The sequence below is a fragment of the Archocentrus centrarchus genome, chromosome 1 (assembly GCF_007364275.1).
Source record: "Archocentrus centrarchus isolate MPI-CPG fArcCen1 chromosome 1, fArcCen1, whole genome shotgun sequence".
In the NCBI taxonomy this organism is placed as follows: Eukaryota; Metazoa; Chordata; class Actinopteri; order Cichliformes; family Cichlidae; genus Archocentrus; species Archocentrus centrarchus.
Window position 1 is genome coordinate 37,775,464 of NC_044346.1, and position 25,464 is coordinate 37,800,927.

The following is a 25,464-nucleotide window of genomic DNA, read 5'->3' on the forward strand; positions in this document are numbered from 1 at the left end:
TGGATTTCTTTACAAATAAAATTTTAGACATTAGAGAAAAAATTATTCATAACCATCTCAAAGATTATTCTTCATGTTCGGCTGCTTTCAGCACTGCTGGTATTTGTTTAGACTCTTTTGCTCCAGTTGATCTTTCAGAGTTAACTTCAATAGTTACTTCCTCCAAACCAGCAACATGTTTGTTAGATCCCATTCCTACTAGACTGTTCAAAGAAGTCTTTCCAATTATTGATGCTTCAATCTTAAAAATGATCAATCAGTCTTTATTAGTTGGCTATGTACCACAGACCTTCAAGGTGGCTGTAATTAAACCTCTGCTTAAAAAGCCATCACTTGACCCAGCTGTCTTAGCTAATTATAGGCCAATCTCCAACCTTCCTTTTCTCTCAAAGATTCTTGAAAGAGTAGTTGTAAAACAGCTAACTGATCATCTGCAGAGGAACGGATTATTTGAAGAGTTTCAGTCAGGTTTCAGAATTCATCACAGTACAGAAACAGCATTAGTGAAGGTTACCAATGATCTTCTTACAGCCTCTGACAGTGGACTCATCTCTGTTCTTGTCCTGTTGGACCTCAGTGCAGCTTTGATACTGTTGACCATAACATTTTATTACAGAGATTAGAGCATACTATAGGTATTAAAGGTACTGCACTGCAGTGGTTTGAATCATATTTATCTAATAGACTCCAATTTGTTCATGTAAATGGGGAGTCTTCTTCACACACTAAGGTTAATTATGGAGTTCCACAGGGTTCTGTGCTAGGACCAATTTTATTTACATTATACATGCTTCCCTTAGGCAGTATTATTAGAAAGCACTGCATCAATTTTCATTGTTATGCAGATGATACTCAGCTTTACCTATCAATGAAGCCAGATGACACACATCAATTAGTTAAACTGCAGGAATGTCTTAAAGATATTAAGGCCTGGATGACCTCTAATTTCCTGCTTCTAAATTCAGATAAAACTGAAATTCTTGTTCTCGGCCCCACAAATCTTAGAAACATGGTGTCAAACCAGATACTTACTCTGGATGGCATTACTTTGGCCTCCAGTAACACTGTGAGAAATCTTGGAGTCATTTTTGACCAGGATATGTCCTTCAATGCACATATTAAACAAATATGTAGGACCGCTTTTTTGCATTTGCGCAATATTTCTAAAATTAGAAACATCCTTTCTCAGAGTGATGCTGAAAAGCTCATTCATGCATTTATTACTTCTAGGCTGGATTATTGTAATTCATTATTATCGGGCTGTCCTAAAAGCTCCCTGAAAAGCCTTCAGCTGATCCAAAATGCTGCAGCTAGAGTACTGACAGGGACTAGAAAGAGAGAGCAGATTTCTCCCATATTGGCTTCTCTTCATTGGCTCCCTGTTAAATCTAGAATAGAATTTAAAATTCTTCTCCTCACATACAAGGTCTTGAATAATCTGGAGTGGTGGCCTAGGGGAGAAGAAGAGGGTTCATCACTGAAAGGACCCTGGTTCAAATCCTCGGGCTGGCATTACTGTGGGTCCCTGAGCAAGCCCACCCCCCCAGGTTGCTCCCCGGGCGCCCTTTGGCTGCCCCCTGCTCCATGCTGTGCTGTGTGTACTACATACTCCATGTGTGTGATGGGTTAAATGCAGAGAATGAATTTCACTGCATGTAAATGTATGTGACAAATAAAGCTTTCTTCTTCTTCTTCTTCTTCTTCTTCATCTTATCTCAAAGACCTCATAGTACCATATCACCCCACCAGAGCACTTCGCTCTCAGACTGCTGGCTTACTTGTGGTTCCTAGGATACTTAAGAGTAGAATGGGAGGCAGAGCCTTCAGCTTTCAGGCCCCTCTTCTGTGGAACCAGCTCCCAGCTTGGATTCAGGACACAGACACCCTCTCTATTTTTAAGATTAGGCTTAAAACTTTCCTTTATGATAAAGCTTATAGTTAGGGCTGGATCAGGTGACCCTGAACCCTCCCTTAGTTATGCTGCTATAGGCCTAGTCTGCTGGGGGGTTCACATAATGCACTGTTTCTCATTCACCTTATTTACTTTGTTTATACTCCACTCTGCATTTAATCATTAATTGATATTAATCTCTGGCTCTCTTCCACAGCATGTCTTTCTCTCCCCTCAGCCCAACCGGTCGCGGCAGATGACTGCCCCTCCCTGAGCCTGGTTCTGCTGGAGGTTTCTTCCTGTTAAAAGGGAGTTTTTCCTTTCCGCTGTCGCCAAGTGCTGCTCATAGGGGGTCGTTTTGACTGTTGGGTTTTCTCTGTATTATTGCAGGGTCTTTACCCACAATACAAAGCGCCTTGAGGCGACAGTTTGTTGTTATTTGGCGCTACATAAATAAAATTGAATTGAATTGAATTGAATAACCACTCATATTGCATTTCAATAGACATTTTCTTCCAATTAGCTGTGCAACTCTTTCAGATGTGGATTTGCAATTGGCTGATTGCTGGGGAGGGAGTGTAGACTGATGGCAGTGTGGTTCTTGCTCTGTGTTGTTATCATTTCCCGCCAGCTTACTCCTCCTCAGACATCCAACTGCATGATGGCCCTCTGCACCGCATGCAAAACAATGTTGGCAGTTTGGCAGGTTCTGTTCAGTGCAGGATGGACAGCCACGTGACCCCCTCTTCTGCTGTGATTGTGGTTTGGTCTGATAACTAGCACAGTGACATGGCTGTTGAGATGGATGTGGGGATTGTTTATCAGACTGCAGCTTTGAATGTTTCAAAGACTCCACCATTTGGGTTAATGCTTGTACTTGTGCGCTCAATTTTTGCAGTTCCTCATCTTTACCTTTAGGGTGAGAGTCCTCCTTACCGTTCCCTAACTTATCTGAATTTACCTGACCACTCTGGGCATAGATGACTTTGGTGCAGTTGTTACGGCCCAGGCGACGTCTCTTCTCACTCTCTTTGCTGGTCGTTTTGATGACTTGTCTCAGTAGAGCTTCATCTGTGACAGATAGATCAGAGAGAAGTGGCTTTAACTCTCTCCTGATAAACTGTGCGCATGAACACATTCTGTACAGTCTGAGCCTCATATTTAATTTCAGTGTCAGTTTGCCTTGATGTGAGAATAACTTTTTTGTTTGAGGTCAACCATTCTATACAGAAATTGTTGTGGTGTTTCATGTTCATGTTGTTTGGCTGTGATCAGTTCTTGAAAGAGTTCAGTTGTACTTTTTTCCCCCATGTGGGACCGCAGGAAACTCTTTAACTCAGTTACTGTCATTTCATCTTTACTGATCAACATGTCTTTGAAGGGGCCTGGCTTTGTAAGTAAAAGGACAGTTCGGATCACCTCACCCTCGGTGTGTTGTTCTTTTAGCCCCTCATCAATCTGTTTGCAGATATTACTGTAACTGATGTCTGCTGCACAATCACCTATTTGTCCACCATGTATCTTGAACTCTTTTCTGTGGAAAAGGGCCAAGTCTCTGAGGGCTACTAAGCCTTCACTCCTCTGATGCGGTGGTTGTACAAAGATTTAGTGAGCTGACTGGGTGACATGTGTGCTGGTGGGCTGATCATATATCCCTGCAGTTGTCTGCTGCATCAATATGTGAGGTAAGTGAAGCGCTATGCTCACTATTGAAATTTAGCTTAGCAGTAGCACTCATGGGTGTGGCACCATGAGACAATGGGCCTGGGTCAGCCTGTATGTCAGCAACAAATGTACCTTTAGAGTTTAAAGTTTACTGTGTAGGGACAACTGTAACCTCTGCATCTTTTCTTACAGACTCAACACATGTGTAACCTGTAATCATCTTATCAATTTCATCTTTCATCTTCACACGATGCACCCTTTAAATCCAGAGACATGGAAGCATCATTTCTGAGCTGCATTTGGAGAAGCCTTCTAACTTTGACAATCTTTGTTCATTCTCTGAATTTTGGACACGCCTCCTGTTTGGTGTTCACTGACATGCTGTTAATTCTTAAAACCCCCTCAGTCTGGAAAAGAGCAGTACAGAAAGATGAAGAACCACATAGTCTGGCTCATCTGTGCAGCGGCTGTAGGTGACATTTAAGCAGATTTCTACCATTTGAAACAGATAGAGATGGTTTGTGTGTCTGGGGAAAGAGCTGTGGGACATCTTCTGAATGTGCACAGGTCTGAACTCTGCACAGATACAGATCAGCTGTTTTTCTTTTGTCCTGTCTTACATTAAATCAACCTAAATGCACCCAGACTCAGTCTGTGCACTTCAAATACAGACAGGCGATTTCTCCCACATGCTCCCACTGTGAGAGTGAAATTAAGAGGGACGAATTCTTCCTTCAAACAGAAACTTTTGTGTCTTTGTTTCAGTGTTCTGCTAAAAATAAGTGCAGCTTGTTGGAGTGTTCATGTCATGCATTTAAATCATAGTGTTTGTTTTTTTTACACGATCCCTCTTTAAATGAATAACTTTATTGATCAGTAATATGGAGGTCTCCACTGTTCCTCTGTGAGTGCCGTCTGTATAACAGTCCAACTGGAGGAGCTGGAATTCCTGAATGCACCTTTGTTATTATACTGGAAAAAAAGGTGGCTGTGAAATTCATCATAATTCCTCCCAACCATAGAAGGAGTTGTTCTTTATGCTACTTTAATGTTCAGTAAATTGATGAAGTACACAGAGCTCACATATACCATTTTTAATAAAACATGTTAATGTTTAAAATGAGAAACTCTTCTATCCTGCTCAAGTTATGCTGAATTTATGGTACAGAGCAGAGAGGGGAAGTATAAAATGTACAAATACTTTGTTACTGTACTTCAGTAGAATTTTCTGGCATCTGCAATTTACTTGAGTATTTATTTTTCTGACTAATCTTTACTTTTACTATCTGTATGTGTACTTTCAGCTCCTTACATTTTCAAACAGACTCAGTATGTTGCGTTTTACGTATTTGAAGGAAATTTTTATGTTCCATATTTTGGCTCTTTCACCTCTTTGTATCTGATTATCACCTGATAATACTTTCTCACCCTCTACAATGCCGGTGACAGCAAATTGAGCTTTTATTAAATTCTCTCTTTTTTTTGCTCATGTTCTACATAACAGTGTTCAAGCAGAATACATTAATTAGATTTAGAATTTAAATTTAAATAAAGTTTCAGTAATAATATTTTATTATTATGTTAATATAGCAACAAGGTTCAGTTAGCTTTGCACAAAATATCTGGTAGAATTGTCCTCCAAAGAGCTGCTTTTACTTTCTTACTTTGAGTACATTTCGGAGCCTGTGCTCATATCTAACGCTGATAGGAGTAAAAATTATGGAAGGGAGTGATGGAGTTCAATGGGAAGGGCAGATGCCTAAAAACATCAAAAAAATTAATTAATAAAATAAAAAGCACAGACAGTGGCTGCAGTAGATACTTTTAATTGCTTTTAAGACTTGGGTGAGACGGCTGAGCGGGATACTCATTTGAGTCAATATTTAGATTCTGGCATCTCTGACGTAACTGCTTTTTTACATGATATGTATATGGAAAAACATAAAAAACCTCAATTCAATTCAATTTCATTTATACAGCAAATCACAACAAACAGTTGCCTCAAGGCGCTTTTTATTGTTAAGTAAAGGTCCTACAGTAATTAAGGAGAAGCCTCAACAGTCAAAATGACCCCCTATGAGCAGCACTTGGCAACACTGAGAAGGAAAACCTCCCTTTTAACAGAAGGAAACGTCCGACAGAACCAGGCTCAGGGTGGGGCAGTCATCTGCCATGACCAATTGGGCTGAGGGAAGAGAGACAGAATAAAAGACACACTGTGGAAGAGAGCCAGAGATTAATGATAACTAATGATTAAATGCAAAGTGGGGTATAAACAGAGTAAATAAGGAGAATGAAAAGAAACACTCAGTGCAACATGGGAACCCCCCAGCAGCCTAGGCCTATTGCAGCATAGCTAACGGATGGTTCAGGGTCACCTAACTATAGGCTTTATCAAAAGGAAAGTTTTAATCCTAATCTTAAAAATAGAGAGGGTGTCTGACTCCTGAATCCAAGCTGGGAGCTGGTTCCACAGAAGAGGGGCCTGAAAGCTGAAGGCTCTGCCTCCCATTCTACTCTTAAGTATCCTAGGAACCACAAGTAAGCCAGCAGTCTGAGAGTGAAGTGCTCTGTTGGGGTGATATGGGACTATGAGGTCTTTGAGATAAGATGGGGCCTGATTATTCAAGACCTTGTATGTGAGGAGAAGGATTTTAAATTCTATTCTAGATTTAACAGGGAGCCAATGAAGAGAAGCCAATATGGGAGAAATCTGCTCTCTCTTTCTAGTCCGTCAGTACTCTAGCTGCAGCATTTTGGATCAGCTGAAGGCTTTTCAGGGAGCTTTTAGGACAGCCTGATAATAATGAATTACAACAGTCCACCCTAGAAGTAATAAATGCATGAATGAGCTTTTCAGCATCACTCTGAGAAAGGATGTTTCTAATTTTAGAAATTTGCCCAAATGCAAAAAAGCGGTCCTACATATTTGTTTAATATGTGCATTGAAGGACATATCCCGGTCAAAACTTTCTCACAGTGTTACTGGAGGCCAAAGTAATGCCATCCAGAGTAAGTATCTGGTTTGACACCATGTTTCTAAGATTTGTGGGGCCGAGTACAAGAATTTCAGTTTGATCTGAATTTAGAAGCAGGAAATTAGAGGTCATCCAGGCCTTAATGTCTTTAAGACATTCCTGCAGTTTAATTAATTGATGTGTGTCATCTGGATTCATTGATAGATAAAGCTGAGTATCATCTGCATAACAATGAAAATTTAGGCATCCATCCATCCATCCATTCTCTTCCGCTTATCCGGGGCCGGGTCGCGGGGGCAGGAGCCTAAGCAAAGAAGCCCAGGCTTCCCTCTCCCCAGCCACCTCCTCCAGCTCATCCGGAGGGACCCCAAGGCGTTCCCAGGCCAGCCAAGAGATATAATCCCTCCAGCGTGTCCTGGGTCTACCACGGGGCCTCTTTAGGCAATGCTTTCTAATAATACTGCCTAAAGGAAGCATGTATAATGTAAATAAAATTGGTCCTAGCACAGAACCCTGTGGAACTCCATAATTAACCTTAGTGTGTGAAGAAGACTCCCCATTCACATGAACAAATTGGAGTCTGTTAGATAAATAGGATTCAAACCACTGCAGTGCAGTACCTTTAATACTGATAGTATGCTCTAATCTCTGTAATAAAATGTTATGGTCAACAGTATCAAAGCTGCACTGAGGTCCAACAGGACAAGCACAGAGATGAGTCCACTGTCAGAGGCTGTAAGAAGATCATTGGTAACCTTCACTAATGCTGTTTCTGTACTGTGATGAATTCTGAAACTTGACTGAATAGAATAGAATAGCGTTTTTTTTGTCACTGAGAAAAACAATGCTAAGAACAATGTTAAAACAGTGAAATGCAGTTTAGCATCCTCTCCGCAGCAGTGGTTAAAAAGATAAAAAACTGTACATATGCAAGACAACAATAAATAAGTAAATATAGTAAATTTAAGTAAATATATTGACACTAGGAAAAAGTATGTACAAGCTTAAGATTGTTTAAGGTGATGTGTGCAATCGGTGGGGTGGGGTGGGGGGGGGGTTGGGGTGGAGTTCTTCGTGATTGTCCATTCAAATCGATGATTGTCCATTAATTCCGGTGTTTGCCCATCAGGGTGGATAGGTTGGCTGAAGGTGGGGGATTGATGGCTTTCACAGCCTGAGGGAAGAAGCTGTTTCAGCCTGTTCGTGTTTGCCTTTAATTGTCTGAATCTCTTTTTTGAGGGGAGGGGGGAAAACAGAGAGTGTCCAGGGTGAGTAGTGTCCATTGCTATGCAAATAGCCTTTTTCTGGAGTCTGCTGTTGTAGATGTCACTGAGGAAGGGTAGTGAGGGGCCCGTGATTTTTTTCTGCCTCTCTCACCACTCGCTGCAGGTCTCTCCTGTCTTGTGCTGTGCAGCTGGAGAACCAGACTGTGCAGCAGTAGGTCAGGAGGCTTTCAATGGTAGCTCTGTAAAAGTTCACCAGCAAGTGTTGAGGGAGGTGGGAGTGCTTGAGCTTCCTGAGAAAGCAGAGGCTCCTTTGTGCCTTCCCCACTTGGTGTCAAGTGTTGAGAGCCCAGGTGAGGTCAGCAGAGATGTGCACCCCAAGGAACATAAAGCGCTCCACTCTCTCGACTTCTACTCCATTAATGTGGAGAGCTGTGGCTTCAGTGCGTGTGGATCTTCTAAAATCCACCACCAGCTCCTTGGTTTTGTTGGGGTTTAATTCTAGGTTATTATTATTGCACCATGCTGTCAGATGCTGGACCTCCTCCCTGTAGTCTGACTCGTTGTTGTCCGTGATCAGTCCTACAATGGTGGTGTCATCAGCAAACTTAATGATGGTATTGGAGGTGTGAATGGGGGAGCAGTCATGAGTGAAGAGTGAGTAGAGGAGGGGGCTGAAGACCTATCCTTGTGGGGTACCTGTGTTCAAAACGAGAGTTGAGGATGTGTGGTCTCCCATCCTAACAAATTGGGGTCTGTTGCTCAGAAAATGCGCAGTTGGTATTTGTGCTTGGCTTTTATGATGCCTCTCCTCAAGTTGGCTCTCGCTGTCTTGTAGGCCAGTTGGTCCCCGATTTTGAAAGCAGAGTTCCTAGCTTTGAGCAGGGACCTCAGTTCTCCGTTGAACCATGCTTTCTGATTGGGCAGCACTTTGATAATTGTGGTCTTGGTCACACATTCAGCACAGAATTTGATGTAGTCCAGCACAGCTGATGTGTGTCAATTCAAATCTGTCCCCTTAGCAAAAACTCCCCAATCTGTGTCCTCAAAGAAGTCCTGCAGGGCTGAGGTGGCTTTTTCAGTCCATACTCTGTCTTTATAGTTGGTTTTTGTCTGCAGATGAGTGGTTTATATGCTGGTGTTAGGGACAGGAAGAGATGATCAGAGAGACCCAGATGTGGAAGGGGTCTGGCTCTGTAAGCATGAGGGATGCTGCAGTAGACCTGATCTAAAATGTTCCTCTTCAAATAAACCGTTCCTCTGCAGATGATCAGTTAGCTGTTTTACAACTACTCTTTCAAGAATCTTTGAGAGAAAAGGAAGGTTGGAGATTGGCCTATAATTAAGTAAGACAGCTGGGTAAAATGATGGCTTTGACCCAGCTAAAACATGACGTGGAACATAGCCAAACAAATGAAGTGCAGGATTTATCTTTACTGTTTAAAATAAAATTAGTATTTTTAAAACTGTAGTTAATTGCTGTCTTTTAAAATTCGACTTTTTTATTTGTACCAGTTTTAACTGAGCTGTTGCTGTTTGTGATTAAAATTGGCAAAACATGTTTTTAACTGTTTCTCAGCTTCAACCATTCCTGCCTGTTTGGCTTTTAACATCGACACAACAAATCCTGATAAACGTGACGGGAAACCAGCGGATTTCTTTGGTTACAAAGTTCTGCAGTACTTGAACAAGTCCAGTAATGACAAAGGGTGAGTTTGCTGCTCAGTGTTTCACTTCATGTTTATGAAATTAACATGTGCGATATCATCAAGATCATTCTGATTTAGTGTTTTTAAGGCACTCCCATGGTTTTGACACAAGAGAGTTGAAAATTAGTGCATCCTGTGACTAATCTAACACTCTGCCCACAGCAGCAAACGCATCTTCTTTTAGATAAAACTTTGCTGCTGCACTTCAAACCCAAATCCTCAGAGTAATTACATACATTTAGTATAAATGGATTTTAAAATGTATGTTTTTATAAATATTTGAGTTTCTGTGTCATTTGCATGAAGATTATTTTTGACTAAATGGAACAATTTTGCAGATGAAGTAAACTCCACTTAAAAGAATCAGTACTAGTTTCTGCAACTGTCCTTTAATACTGTGAGTCATGTTCAAGTTTTGGGATTACAATAGCAAATTCTAGACACTGAATCAGTTTGAATGCTGAGTTTTTCCATAACTCCGTATAGTTTCCATTGTATTTACAGCTGATTTGCTCAGGTTGTGTTTCATTTACCTTCATGTTAGAACAGCAAAGCTGTGACACCAGGAACAAAGTGAGTAGCTGGTTATTAATGATGACTGAGAGGAGTGCAGACTCGTGTTCTGCCTCTTGAGAAAAAGATCTTTCAGGTGAATTTCAAGCAGTTGTGTTGATGTGCTTTCACAGTGTGTGAGATCACTCATCAGCAGCTTCATGAACGACAAGATTCATGAGTAATAATACTGGTCAACAAAAAAAAAAAAAACCTTTTTGTCTGCTACCTGAGGCAAAACAACTGATTTTTACTAATGTTGGTATGCTGATTCCAAACACGCAAACAGAATTTCTCTAGCACGTCAGGATCTTGAGTTAGTTGACGATGCCAATAAATGCCAATCGCCAAATTCGACATCAATGATTTTGTTAGAGAAGTACACCATGAACACACAACTGTTGAAAAAAAGGCACAGATGGGGCACCAGGTTAGCTCAGGGTGTGACCAGGCAATCATGTATGCCGCTTGGGTGTGCAGCCGGTGCAGGCTCGAGTCCCACCCGTCACCATCTGCCACGTGTCCTCCCCCGTTTCTCCTCCCCATCTTCCTGTCTATCTCCACTGGAAAACTATCAAATAAAGCTGAAAAGCCCCCCCAAAATCTTAAAAGACACAGATACCAAAATCAATGTAAATATTATTATAATATTCTATAATTCCAGGTAAAAGTGTGTATAGTATATAGTGTATAGTGTGAATTACTTATTTTTATTTTTATGCATCTTATTTATATGTGTGTGTATATATGGTTGCAGGTACAAAATACATTTCACTGTGCATTGTACTGTGTATAACTGCGCATGTGACAAATAAACACTATCTTATTTTATTTTATCAATCATGTGAGGGATCTCAAACTAATGCAGTCCACAGTTAGTCTGCCTGAACAGTTCAAAGTGTGACAAACACTTGCTCTTTGCTTCACGGAAATTTGACGCCGTAGAAACCAGCAGTAGCCGCCCATCGTGTTTGTGTTATAACGCCCCTGGTACCTGATCTCCATCTCAGAGATATCTTGATGGAACCTGTCACTATGCTCATCGCTCACATCACACAGATCGGGTGGAGAGAAGTCAAGATGAGAGTGAAGGAAGTCAATCTGCCGCCCTTGTTTGAATGATATGAGCATGTCGTCAACTAGTTCTTCATAGTTTGTGGCTTTGTGGTTGCCCAAGAAATTCTGTCCCACCCGAACAAATGATTCCTGTGCTCTTAGTTCAAGGGTCTGAGCTTAGATGGAAAGTATTTGTCTCTGATAAGCTCACGGACTTGGGGTCCATCAAAGATCCCAGCTTTAAGCTTGGCATCACTTTGGACTGCCCCAGAAACACTATTCATCACTTGATGTAGCACTAAAACTTTGTTTTTAATCTACTGACAGATCAAAGCAGTCACTGTAAGATACTACAAAATTCTGGCACTGTTGATCCTCAATATTGGCAGTTAAACTTTAGTTGATTTAATTTTAAGGAGCATATTTGAATTGAGCACCACAAAATCACCCAAATTATTGCTAAATTCTGTTCAATTTCAAAATTAGGAAATCTTAGCACGCTCTTCATTTGCGTGAGAAGCGCCAGTACAGCAACACGCTAAATATAACATATGTGCATAACTCAGTGGTTCTCAAATCCAGCCCTCGTGGCTGAGTGTCCTGCAGGTTTTAGATGTGTCTCTGCTTCAACACACCTGAATCAAATATAGAAGTCATTAGCAGGACTCTGGAGAACTTGACTGCATACTGAGGGGGTAATTCAGCCATTTGATTCAGGTGTGTTGGATCGGGGACATATCAAAAACCTGCAGGACACCGGGCCATGAGGCCTGGATTTGAGAACCACTGGCATAACTCAAGAACCTGACTAGAGAAATTCTGATTATAGATTTGGAATCAGCATACCAGAAATGCCTTATATCAGCAAAATCATTGTTGACCAGTGAATTTAAATATCGGTAAGTGCATTGTTAAATTTTCTATGGTATAATGAATTTTTGATTAACTGAAAACGTGAGTTGACTGAAGGACAACGGTGCTCAAGCAAGTTCATCACTTTAACTTAAAAAGCAAAGCAGGGTGTCAAACTTTAGTTTATGAGCCAGTTTGATCTCAGGTGGAAGATTAAATCATTGCAGTTCTTCTTGTAATATGAAAGAGTATGTATTAAAAACTTTCATATATAATGAAGTGTCCGTTCAGAATCTGTTTAGAAATAAGAAGCTGAACATGTCTTCAATAAATTAGGATTTTAACAGCATGTCTTAATTTGTGTTAATGATCACAGTGGAGCTACAAATGCATAAAATCTTCACATTTGGGGATCAATTACAATATTTAACTCTGATTCAAACAATTTGTCGATATTTCCCAAGACTTTGAACTTGTCCTGCATTTTAGCTCGTGTGTACTAACGCTTTAATCAAGTGGGTCACATGTTTGACACCCCTGAATTAGAGCAATTAATAAGTTGCCTTTTAGTCATTTTGGGGGAGTTTAAATGAGCTTGTGTCAGCCTGACCATCTAAATATATTAACAAATCAGTGTTATCATGTTCCACAGGATAGTCATCACTGCACTTCTCAGGCTAAATGGATCTGGAGGAATTTACAAACCTGACCAAGAGAAGTGGTTCAGCCCTACTGGTACCAACAGAATAATACATAATTTATCACTCCATTAAAATACAGAAACACAGTACTGTAAAACTCTGTGTATATCATAATAAAATACTTCTGTTGCAGAGGACTTTGAGACAAACACAACAGCAATCAAACACCTTGGCTTGTCGATCGCTGCAGACTCCTCAGGCTCCAGATTCACTGTAAGTAAATCACTCTCTTTCCTTCACACTATGAGCAAAACAAATCAATATGTAGAGCTTTCTTTAACCTTTTGTGCTCTGATTTAGGCGTGCAGTCCAAGTTTTGTGCATGAATGCAATGAGAACTCCTATCTGAACAGTATTTGTTATGAGCTCTCTGATCGACTCCAGGAAATCTCCTCTTTCAAACCTGCGTTTCAAGGTAAAGCACATTCTGAAAAAGGTTTCCTGCATGTTTATGTCATGATTAAATATACTTTATTTTCCCAGAATGCACCAAAAAGACAGTGGACCTCGTCTTTCTGTTTGATGGATCAGCGAGTATGACCCAAGCAGAATTCAATAAAAATAAAGACTTCATTGTGGAGATAATGGACAGCCTAAGGAACACATCAATCAATGTCACTGCACTACTGCAACATTAAAGCAGGCACAGCACTTATTTGTTAGGTTATATATACTGTGTAATATGTTATATAAATAATGTATGTTTGGTTTTTCAGTTTGCAGCAGTTCAGTTCTCCAGAACAGTCAACAAAGTGTTTGACTTCAATGACTATGAAGCTGGAAGTGCGCTGGAAAAACTCAAGGATGAAAAGCATTTAAGAAGTCTCACCAACACATACACAGCCCTCGAATTTGTGATGTAAGTTCAGTTATATTACAAACAACTGGCTCAGTACAGCTGTGACCTCAGGAGCATCTTATATTTGTTGATTTCATATTAATGTATTCATGCTCACAGATGAAGCTTCGTTTATTCTGAGTGTAACAGAAGCTGCTTTTACATTTGTTTCAGGAATGAAATCTTGGAAAACCCAGCTGCAGGCGCCACTCCTGATGCAACTAAAGTTCTGGTTCTTATCACAGACGGAGATTCCAGTGATACAGACAGAAATGGGATCATTAAAAAATATGATGATAAAAATATAATTCGCCTTGTCATTGGGGTAGGCTGTGATGTCATTATATCGTGCCTCTTATTCTGTGGTTTCTTCTGTTCACGTCTTTGTAGACACAGTAGAACAATCACGGCCCCTTTGATAGATTTAGTTTTTCCTAAATCAGCATGAGTAAATTCCAGTTTTCAGTCTGTTAGTTTGCTGATGTCAGTCTTGGAATTATTTCATATTTTCAGTATTGTGGTTTCAGATCAAGGATGCAAAGCTGGATAAATTTAGGGCCATCGCTTCAGAACCAAAGGACAAAAACGCCTTCAAAATTGAGAACTACGATGGACTCACAGAAGTCCTGGAGAATTTTCAGAAAAAGATCTTTGTCATAGAAGGTGATGTCCAATTTCTTTCCTAAAACCAAAACTTCATGTTATCTTCCTGATGTGCAGTAGTAACATGTACCCCTGATGGTTCATAATTAGGCTCCAAAGTGGCTCGGGCAGGAGACATGACTGACGAAATGTCTCAGAGTGGATTCAGTGCTGTTTTCAACAAGGTGAATAATATCAAAATGACATAATCTCCACACATTGAAAATCCACATCATTTACCAATCTGTTATAATCCAGCAGTGCTGATGGCATTCCCATAAATCAAAATCAAAAATTCAGTTTGTTCCAAACACCAGCTTTGGAGTGATAGATCAGTACAAAAGCAGCTTCTGTGACGTTGAAAAGTTGATGAAACTAAACAATTCTGAACAACTATAAATCTATACCTCTTTTTTTTTTTAAGTATGATTTATTTCTGATTTTACACAATAGTGAACATCAGAACAGACAAAAATTCCAGTTATAACATAAGACATTAATTGGAATAATAAACATGAACCAGTAAATGACACAAAAACAAAACAAAACAAAAACAAAAAAAAAACCAAATATACATTTATACACATATATATATACACACACACATATATACACATACACACATACATACACATACATATATCCATACCAAAATAGGTAGGTGAGAGAAAAAAAGAAAAAAAGAAAAAAAAAGAGAAGAGAAGAGAAAAAAACAAACAAAAAGGGGAAGTAAATAAACAAACATTTCATAATTTTCATAGATAATAAAAAGTGAAAAGAAAAAAAAAGGGGGGGGGGGGTGTACACTAAAAAGAAAACAGATAAAGGGCTTAATGTATTCTGTGCTACTATAATTGATAAGAGTTATGTACCAGGTATGCGCAGCTACAGCTGGGATGAGTGGAGATAGCACCACTCATAGAGTCACATCCAGTGTCAAAGACACAACATGATTCAAGAGCGGTGACCAGACTTTTGAGAATGTGGTTTCGGAGCCTTTAAGAGAGTACCTAAATTTTTCCAGTTTCATGAAGAAGAGGGCATCTTTTATCCAGTGAGAATGTGTAGGTGGGAGAGGATTTTTCCAGTGCATCAGAATAACACGTCTAGCTAACAATGTAAGGAAGGCCACAAAGTCAGCAAGATAGGGTGACAGTAATTGAATTTTAGGGAGGACCCCGAATAAAGCAGTGAGTGGAGAGGGCTGTATTGTGGTTAAGGTGATTCCAGAAAGTGAATTAAAGACAGATTTCCAAAATGAGGATAGAGAGGAACAGGTCCAAAACATATGACCAAGAATGGCTGGACTCAAACAACACTTCATACAGCTTGAATCCACGTCAGGAAAGATTTGAGCTAACTTACTTTTGGACCAGTGTACTCTATGGACTGCTTTACACTGTATGATTCTATGTCGTGCACATATTGATGAAGAGTGAATGCGTTTTAAAATGGTTTGCCACACTTCATCTTCTATTTCTATGTTCAGATCGTCAGACCAGGTAGCGCGAAGATGATTAAACCCAGGAGTCAAGTTGGAAATCAAAATATTGTATATTTTTGATATTGTACCCTTTGGAGTTGGATTAATTTCTAACTGGAGCTTGAAAAAGGCGACTGGACTTCTTTTTGTTTCTTGAAGACGTTTCACCTCTCATTCGAAAGGCTTCTTCAGTTCTCAACCAAATGGTGGAGAGACCCAGGTATTTTAAACCCCTGTGGGCGTAGTCCCCTGGAGGTGGTTATGACCCTCTATTGATCATGTGCGTGAACACATGTGCCCAGGTGTGAAGGGGGCGTGGGTCATATTTAATCAGTGGTTTCAGTTGAAACCAATTTAGGACTCCGCTCCATTGTTTCCTGTGGCCTATTGAGGTCACTGGAACAAAGGTGTGAATGGGGGTTGAGACGTCTGGGAAGGGAGCTCAGGACAGCACTGTAAGCGGGGGAAAGTTGGTGACGTAATCCACCTCCTCTGTTCAATGATGGTTGTTCACAGTGGACATAGATGGCTTCTTTCACTCCTCTTTCAAACCATCTGTTTTCCCTGTCCAAAATGTGAACATTGGCATCCTCAAAAGAGTGCCCTTTTTCCTTCAGCTGCAGATGTACTGCTGAATCTTGTCCTGTCGAGGTGGCTCTTCTATGTTGTGCCATTCGTTTGTGAAGAGGCTGTTTGGTTTCACCAATGTAGAGGTCCGAGCACTCTTCACTGCACTGAACAGCATACACTACATCGCTGATCTTGTGTTTGGCGGGTTTGTCCTTGGGATGAACCAGTTTTTGTCTTAGGGTGTGACTTGGTTTGAAGTATACTGAGATGTCATGCTTGGAGAAAATTCTTCTGAGTTTCTCTGACAAGCCCGACACATATGGGATGACAATGTTGTTCCTCTTGTCCTTCCCATTCTCTGTAGTTTGTGTTTGGCCTTCATTCCTGTGCATCTTAGCTGATTTGATGAAGGCCCAGTTGGGGTAACCGCATGTTTTGAGGGCTTTCTTAATGTGTGTGTGTTCCTTATGCTTCCCTTCTGCCTTAGAGGGAACACTTTCCGCACGGTGTTGTAGGGTCCTGATCACCCCAAGTTTGTGTTCCAGAGGGTGGTGGGAGTCAAAGAGGAGATACTGGTCTGTGTGTGTGGGCTTCCGGTAAACTTCAATGTTGAGGCTTCCATCTTCCTCGATAAGCACCGCACAGTCCAGGAATGGTAACTTGTTATCTCTGGTGTCCTCCCTGGTAAAACGTATGTATTTATCCACTGAGTTAATGTGACAAGTGAAGGCTTCTACCTCTTGGGTTTTGATTTTGACCCAGGTGTCATCTACATATCTGTACCAGTGGCTAGGTGCCATCCCTTTGAAAGAACCAAGAGCTTTACTTTCCACTTCCTCCATGTAAAGGTTGGCTACAATGGGAGACACTGGGGAGCCCATGGCACATCCATGCTTCTGTCTGTAGAATCCATCATTGTATTTAAAATATGTTGTGGTAAGGCAGAGATCTAAAAGTGCACAAATCTGATCTGGGGTGAAGCTGGTTCTGTTCAGTAAGGAATCGTCTTCCTGTAGTCGTCTTCTGACGGTCTCCACTGCCTCAGTTGTAGGTATGCAAGTGAAAAGTGAAACCACATCAAAGGACACCATGGTTTCATCTGGATCCAGTACAAGATTCTGGACCTTGTTAGTAAAATCTGTAGAGTTTTCAATGTGGTGGGGTGTGATGCCAACAAGCGGTGATAAGATGGTGGCGAGGTGTTTGGAAATGTTGTAGGTGACCGAGTTTATACTGCTGATAATGGGTCGAAGTGGGACTCCTTCTTTGTGGATTTTTCAAGCTCCAGAGACTACTATGACCTGGATGACTGAGAATCTACACAGACATTAATTTCTAACAGTCTGTCAACCATAGTGGAGGTGGGGATTATCGGGAAACCAGAGAGACGGTGATGAATAAAGTCTCTAACTTGCAGAAATCTAGTATAAGTCCTTCACAAACAGTAGCCCATGGCTTTTCCACACTGCAAAAGTCTTATCAATGAGTGAAGGTGGAAATGAGGGGTTAGAATCAAGAGGTGATAAGAGAGGTATTCTCTGGCTCCCGACACGTTTTATAATTTGAACTCATATTCTAAGGCAATTCTTGACAATTATGTTGTTAGTATGAGATAGGGGAGATATTGCTGGAGGAAGACATAAGAGAGAATGCAAAGAAGCAGAGCCACATGAGGTCTCCTCCACTGGTGGCCATTTAGGAATCTCAAGGTTAGCGCTACACCAAAATAACATTGTACGGATATTAGCAGACCAATAATAAAATAGGAAGTTTGGTGTGGTAAGCCCCCCCATTTCTTTACTTTTCTGTAGAATATTCTTTCGTATCCTAGGAGCTTTTTTGTTCCATATAAACCAAAAAACTGAAGCGTCCAGTGACCAGAAAAACTGTTTTGGGATGAATACTGGTATGCACTGAAAAAGATACAAGAATTTTGGCAACACATTCATCTTGATACAGCTAATCATGCCTGCTAGAGACAGTGGCAGCATAGACTAACGCTGTAAGTCCTGAGTCAACTGGTCAAGTAAAGGGGTGAAATTGGCTTTAAAAAGGTGTGAGTAATTCTTAGTCACATGTATTCCTAGGTATTTAAATCCTTGCGGTGAGGTCTTGAATGGTAAGCTAGTGAATGGGTAGGCTGTGGCTGCACTGTTAATGGGAAATAATTCACTTTTATTAAAATTCTGTTTGTATCCAGATATTTGTCTAAACTGCTCAAGTAGGTCTAATACCGGGGGCCAAGACGTCTCTGGGTCTGAAAGAAAAAGCAACAGATCGTCAGCGTATAAGGACACTTTATGGTCTAGACCACTTCTTGTGATGCCTTGCATGGGACTAAATCTGAGGGCTGCAGCCAGAGGCTCTATAGCAATAGCAAACAACAAGGGAGAGAGCGGGCACCTCTGACGGGTACCATGGCCTAGGTGAAAGTATTCTGAATGGTCATTATTTGTACGAACGTGGGCTAACGGAGAAGCATATAACAATTTAATCCAAGAAATAAAGGAACAGCCAAACCCAAAACGACTCAAAGTGTAAAACAAATTCTCATGGAAAACCATCAGGTCCAGGGCATTTTCCACTCTGCATTAATAATATAGCACTTTTGACCTCAGCAAGGGTAAAGGGTTTATCTAATTCAGAGGCTGTTTTCGGGTCAATGGTAGGGATGGTAAAATTATTAAAGAAACTTTCATAATGAGCCTCGCCCGGTGAACACTCTGAGGTGTATAAAGAAGAATAGAAATCTCTAAACTGATTATTGATGGTTAGCGGATTAATAGAAAATCTGTTGGGCGTGCTGATTTCAGGAATGTGCTGGGTTGAAGCTCTCTGCCGAATCTGATGAGCAAGTATTTTGCTGGGCTTATCATCAAACTCATAATAATTACAAGGAGTTTTCAATAGTAATGCCACAGCTGTGTCAGAGGCAAGAGTATCAAATTCAGCCTTTTTTATCAACAAGCTTTTTATCAGGTCTGGAGCAGGGGACTCTGCACATTTTATTTGTAATTTGGATATAGCACAAGACAGGACAAGACTTTTTGTGTGGTTGTTTTTCTAAGATATGCTGAATAAGCTATTATCTCGCCTCGTAGATATGCCTTACATGTCTCCCAAATCGTCGTGGCAGATACATCTGGAGTGACATTAGTGGAAAAAAAAAGATCTAAACGGTCAATAATAGTGACAAAATCTGGATTATTAAGTAAAACTGAATTGAAACGCCACGGAGATCGTGAGATAGGTCTACCCGGGAGAGAGAGATCCAGAATGACGGGAGAATGGTCTGAGATTACTATGGGATTATAGAAACATGACTTAACTGAGGAGAGCAGTTTGTTATCCACAAGAAAAAAGTCAATTCTAGAAAAGGTAGAGTGCACTGGAGAGAAAAATGAAAACTGTCTGGCATTAGGGTTGAAATGACGCCAAACATCTGACACTGCATATTGCTGCATAAATGAATGTATAACTTTGGAAGACTTGGAAATTAAATATGGCTTATTTGAGGAACGGTCAAGTAACGGGTCAAGGCAACAATTAGTCCCCCCCCAAGAATGAGCTGACTACTATTTATATCAGGAAGCGAAAAAAACACTTTTTTAAAGAAATCCTCGTCATCCCAGTTCAGACCATACAGGTTTATTAATGCCAAGTTACTACCATTAATTCTTCCCAGAGCAATAATATAACGGCAGTTAGGGTCTGATATCACTTCACTCACAGAGAACGGGACAGATTTGTGGACTAGAATAGCAACCCCACAAGCCTTGCTGTTAAATGATGAATGGTAGACCTGACCAACCCACCCACACTGGAGCCTAAGCTGGTCTGACAATTTTAAATGGGTTTCCTGTAAAAAGGCAATTCTTCTAAAAAAAAAAAAAAAAAAAAAAAAGGCAATTCTTCTATTTAGATGCCTTAGGTTACTAAATTCTTTTTTACGTTTTATAGGAGAGTTTAAGCCTTTAACATTCCAGCTGACAAATCTTAAAGCACCCCCTGGTGCTAATGAGGCGTTAATACTTTGCATAGTAGCCTAGACGTGATACACATGAAAATGGCTGTGAACTGTGATACGCATAGATATTAAGTAACACCAATACTTGCCTAGAGGGGGGTAGCCGTAACACACATACTCCAAAAAAAAAAAGAAAAAGGGAACAAAAAGAGGGAAAAAAAAAAAGGGTGTTGCAAAAGGCAACCACCAGCACGCTGACAAATTAATCAGCTTAGTTATCAGCTTAGTTTAATACTTCCTTGATCCCAACTTCTTACAACCACATTGTTGAAAAAACAGATTAATTCACACCAGGGTTATAATAGTTTTGGATTTTACATTATAGTTTAGTTTTAGTTAGTTTTTACTTTTTTTTTCTCTAATTCAGTTAGTTTTAATTAGTTTTCAGAGAGGTTTTGCTCGTTTTTATTAGTTTTTATTTTTGGTTTCATGCTTAGTTTTAGTTAGTTTCAGTATTAGTTTTAGTATTTTCATACCTGATCAGGTGCAAGATTCAAGGCGCAAAAGTGACTATTGTGTAATGAAAACTTGACAAAAGATACAGTTTAAAGAAATATATTCAACAACCAACTGTTCACAAGACATGCTAAATTTGTGTAATATTAAGGACACACATGAGCATCAACAGGGAGAAACAAAGAAAAACATGAACTCCCAAACTCAATAAATTCAATAATAAACTCCACAATAAACTTCAGCATCAGTGCAGCAGATTAATAACGCCTACATGTGGTGTTTGACAAAAACAAACTCTTTGAAGGAGTCAAAGGTCAAATCCAGCTGCATCCTGATGTTCTCACCACCTGAAGCTGCTTCTGTTTTGGAGCTAGCTTGGTTAGATGCTCGCTAATTAAACCTGCAGGGTCTTTGTATATAACCTACGGAAGTGTCCGACCTCATGTCCACATTTATGCTTGTGTAGCTGGATTGTGTGTGTTAATTACCTTGTGGTCGTGTGCAGGTGTTTGTACTCAAAGAACATCCATATGGGACTCTGCCGCTTTCTCTGCAGACCGCAGCCATTACTTTGCGGACCAGCGCGGTGAGCGCACGCACATGCGCACTCACACAGTTGTCCTGTGGCGCTCCCAGCTTAAACTCCGAGAGCGGAAACAATGATTTCATATCAATCCACAAGGCTTAAAAAAAACCCCAAAAAAACAAGTAAATGAAAGTCAGTTTATCGATAATTTCAGTTAGTTTTAGTTAGTTTTGTAAACTCACAATTCAGTTTTAATTAGTTATCGTTTTTTTCCTTTTAATTATAGTTTTTATTTATTTCAGTTAACGACAATGTTTTTTCAATTTCAGTTTTCGTTATTTCGTTCGTTTTCGTTAACTATAATAACCCTGATTCACACCCTGTTCCTTACAATTTCAAATCTTAAAGCTGTGTGTTTGCATGAGTGATGCAACGTAAATATAGCATTCAAAATCGAAATAGGCCAAATAAGCCGCGTTGATTTAAGACCACAATTAGTCATTATTAAAGAAAGGGGAGAAAAAAAAGAGGAGAAACCGTGTTAGATTTCCAAGACATCAAAGAATATTACCCATTTTTTTTTTTTCTTTCCTAGCCCTGGCTCAAGTCCTGGATGAATTTAGTCGATCTATACCTCTAACTGAATATGAGATTAAAGACTTAGAAACCACACAAGACCTGAAGTGCTGAAGATGAATTTCTCAAACTATCCATGCTAAATTTAGCACTTCAGCATGCTCACAGCTTAATTTCTGCTGCTGAATAACTGGAACAGGTCGTTCAGCTGCAGCAGGTCAGATGGCACAGATGATCTGCCACCTCCCATTCTAACTCTTGCTGGGATTTCTGTCCTCCTTACACCTGCACATTTCTGTTAAAGGATACACTGATTCTGGGTTCAGTGGGATCAAACAGCTGGCGTGGTTCTCTCCGAGAACGTCGGGGACAAACTGAAACACAAATTGAAGATAAAGAAATGCAGATGGACTCCTACATGGGTAAACTTTGCATATTATCTGATCTTCCTTTTTAAAAATAAGATTTGAATATTTGACTCTTAACACCTAAAAAAATCCCTCTGTAATCTAACTGTCCATCCATCCATCCATTTTCTTCCGCTTATCCGGGGCCGGGTCGCGGGGGCAGAAGCCTAAGCAGAGAAGCCCAGGCTTCCCTCTCCCCAGCCACCTCCTCCAGCTCATCCGGAGGGACCCCAAGGCGTTCCCAGGCCAGCCGAGATACATAATCTCTCCAGCGTGTCCTGGGTCTACCACGGGGCCTCTTCCCGGTGGGACATGCCCGGAACACCTCACGCAGGAGGCGGCCAGGAGGCATCCTACTCAGATGCCCGAGCCACCTCAACTGGCTCCTTTCGATGTGGAGGAGCAGCGGCTCTACTCTGAGCCCCTCCCGGATGGCCGCACTCCTCACCTTATCTCTAAGGGAGAGGCCAGCCACCCTTCGAAGGAAACTCATTTCTGCCGCTTGTATTCGCGATCTTATTCTTTCGGTCACTACCCAAAGCTCGTGACCATAGGAGAGGGTGGGAACGTAGATCGACCGGTAAATCGAGAGCTTTGCTTTTACGCTAAAAGCCCTACAACATCCAGAGCCTTCAGGAACTCAGGGCGAATCTCATCCACCCCAGGGGCTCTGCCACCAAGGAGTTGTTTAACTACCTCAGTGACCTCACCCCCAGTGATGGTCAAGTCATCCCCCTCATCCCCAGACTCTGCTTCCACTACAGAAGGCGTGTCAGTGGGATTCAGAAGGTCCTCGAAGTATTCCTTCCACTGTCCGACTATAGCCTCAGTTGAAGTCAGCAGCACCCCCCCCCCCCCGCACTATAAACAGTGTGAGTGAAGCACTGCTTTCCCCTCCTGAGTCGCCTGACGGTTTGCCAGAATCGCTTCGATGCCGTCCGAAAGTCTTTTTCCATAGCCTCACCGAACTCCTCCCACACCCGAGTTTTTGCTTTGGCCACTACCCGAGCTGCATTCCGCTTGGCCTGTTGATACCTGTCAGCTGCCTCCGGAGTCCCACAGGCTAACCAAGCCCGATAGGACTCTTTCTTCAGCTTGATGGCTCCCTTCACCTCCGGTGACCACCATCTGGTTCGGGGGTTACCACCACGACAGGCACCAACCACCTTGCAGCCACAGCTCTGAGCAGCAGCCTCAACAATGGAGGTGCGGAACATGGTCCATTCGGACTCAATGTCCTCAGCCTCCCTCGGAATGCTGTCGAAGTTCTGCCGGAGGTGGGAGTTGAAGATCTCCCGGACTGGGGCTTCTGCCAGGCGTTCCCAGCGCACCCTCACAATACGTTTAGGTGTGCCAGGTCTGTCCAGCATCTTCCCCCACCACCTGATCCAACTCACCACCAGGTGGTGATCAGTTGACAGCTCAGCTCCTCTCTTCACCCGAGTGTCCAGAACATACGGCCGCAGATCTGAATTTTTTTTTGTAATCTAACTGATGTATTAATATCTTTCTAGTAAGCCACAATTGCATTAGATTAGATTTTCAAATAAAGACGTGTTTTATTTGACTCTTGCAGGATATTCTGTTTCTGTTGGAGAGAGGAATAATATTTCATTGTATTTCACGGGTGCACCAAGGTTTAAGCACACAGGGCAGGTTGTACTTTTCAAACACAACGGGAAGAACTGGACCCCAGCACAAAGAATAAATGGAGACCAGGTTGGTAACTTTTGTAATTTTTTTCTTCATACAGCTACCAATCAAAAATAAGTGTGTTTTGCTTAGCATGTGCAAACCTGCCAATGGAAGTTATTCTATGTCATCATGAGAGTTGATCATTTTGCTTCAATATTTACATTGAAACAGAGGTGGCTGGTGTCGGTGACATTTTCTTAAGGGCTTCATGTTCCTTTTGGCCAAAGATTCAAACCCAATTAAACCCAAATATCCAAAAACTCACTGGGATGAGCAGGTTCCGGTGCAGGCTATTTATTAGACATATTAGTTACACACAACACAGACAAAAACCAAAACCCAGACAGTAACATAATTGAGACTAAGATACAGACACACACAGAGAAGAGAAGAAGAAGAAAAAAGAGAAGAGGGAAACAGAGACAGAGAAAGAAGCAGAAACAGGAAAGGAAAAGAGGACAGGAAGAGAAGAGCACACAGAGAGAGGTGAGGTCAGACAAAGAGTGGCAAACATTTTATATCCTAAACATGATAACCGCCCACTTGCTTTTGACCCCTCCTAATTTACATGAAGTCTCAGCCCATGAAACTTGAACCCCATACCAATCTCTTACTTTGCACAAGCCATAAAAGTGACTGATGGTATCTAAAACATGAGAATAATGACTCCATGCACCAGTATGAAGGCCATACAGAATATAAAATAGTCTCAGTATAAGTAATAAAAGTAAAAATAGTGACAATACAAATAACATAGGTGACCAATATGAGTAAATATCTTCAGGGGTGAAAGTAGTTTTAAATTATATATATATATATATATATATATATATATATATATATATATATATATATATATATATCCACCACAACAGGCACCAACCACCTTGCAGCCACAGCTCTGAGCAGCAGCCTCAACAATGGAGGTGCGGAACATGGTCCATTCGGACTCAATGTCCTCAGCCTCCCTCGGAATGTTGTCGAAGTTCTGCCGGAGGTGGGAGTTGAAGATCTCCCGGACTGGGGCTTCTGCCAGGCATTCCCAGCACACCCTCATAATACGTTTAGGTGCGCCAGGTCTGTCCAGCATCTTCCCCCGCCATCTGATCCAACCACCAGGTGGTGATCAGTTGACAGCTCAGCTCCTCTCTTCACCCGAGTGTCCAGAACATACGGGCGCAGATCTGATGATATGATTACAAAATCGATCATCGACCTGTGACCTAGGGTGTCCTGGTGCCATGTGTTTTTACGGACATCCTAATGTTCGAACATGGTGTTCGTTATGGACAAACTGTGGTTTGCACAGAAGTCCAACAACAAAACACCATTCGGGTTCAGATCGGGCAGGACGTTCCTCCCAGTCACGCCCCTCCAGGTCTCACTGTCATTGCCCACATGAGCGTTGAAGTCCCCCAGCAAGACTATGGAGCAGAGGTGGCAAAAGTACTGACATTCTATACTTAAGTAGAAGTACAAGTACTTATGTTAAAAAATACTTTAGTAAAAGTCGAAGTACTGGTTCAACTTCTCTACTTAAGTAAAAGTAAAAAAGTACAGGCTCTGAAATGTACTCAAAGTAAGAAAGTAAAAGTAGTTCTTTGGAGGATGTTTCTA

At 41.1% G+C, this 25,464-nt stretch overlaps 1 pseudogene; it reads left to right on the forward strand.

The window, feature by feature from the left end:
• The window catches only part of LOC115778460 (integrin alpha-L-like), a 49,401-nt pseudogene that overhangs the window by 729 nt on the left and 23,208 nt on the right, over positions 1–25,464 (forward strand).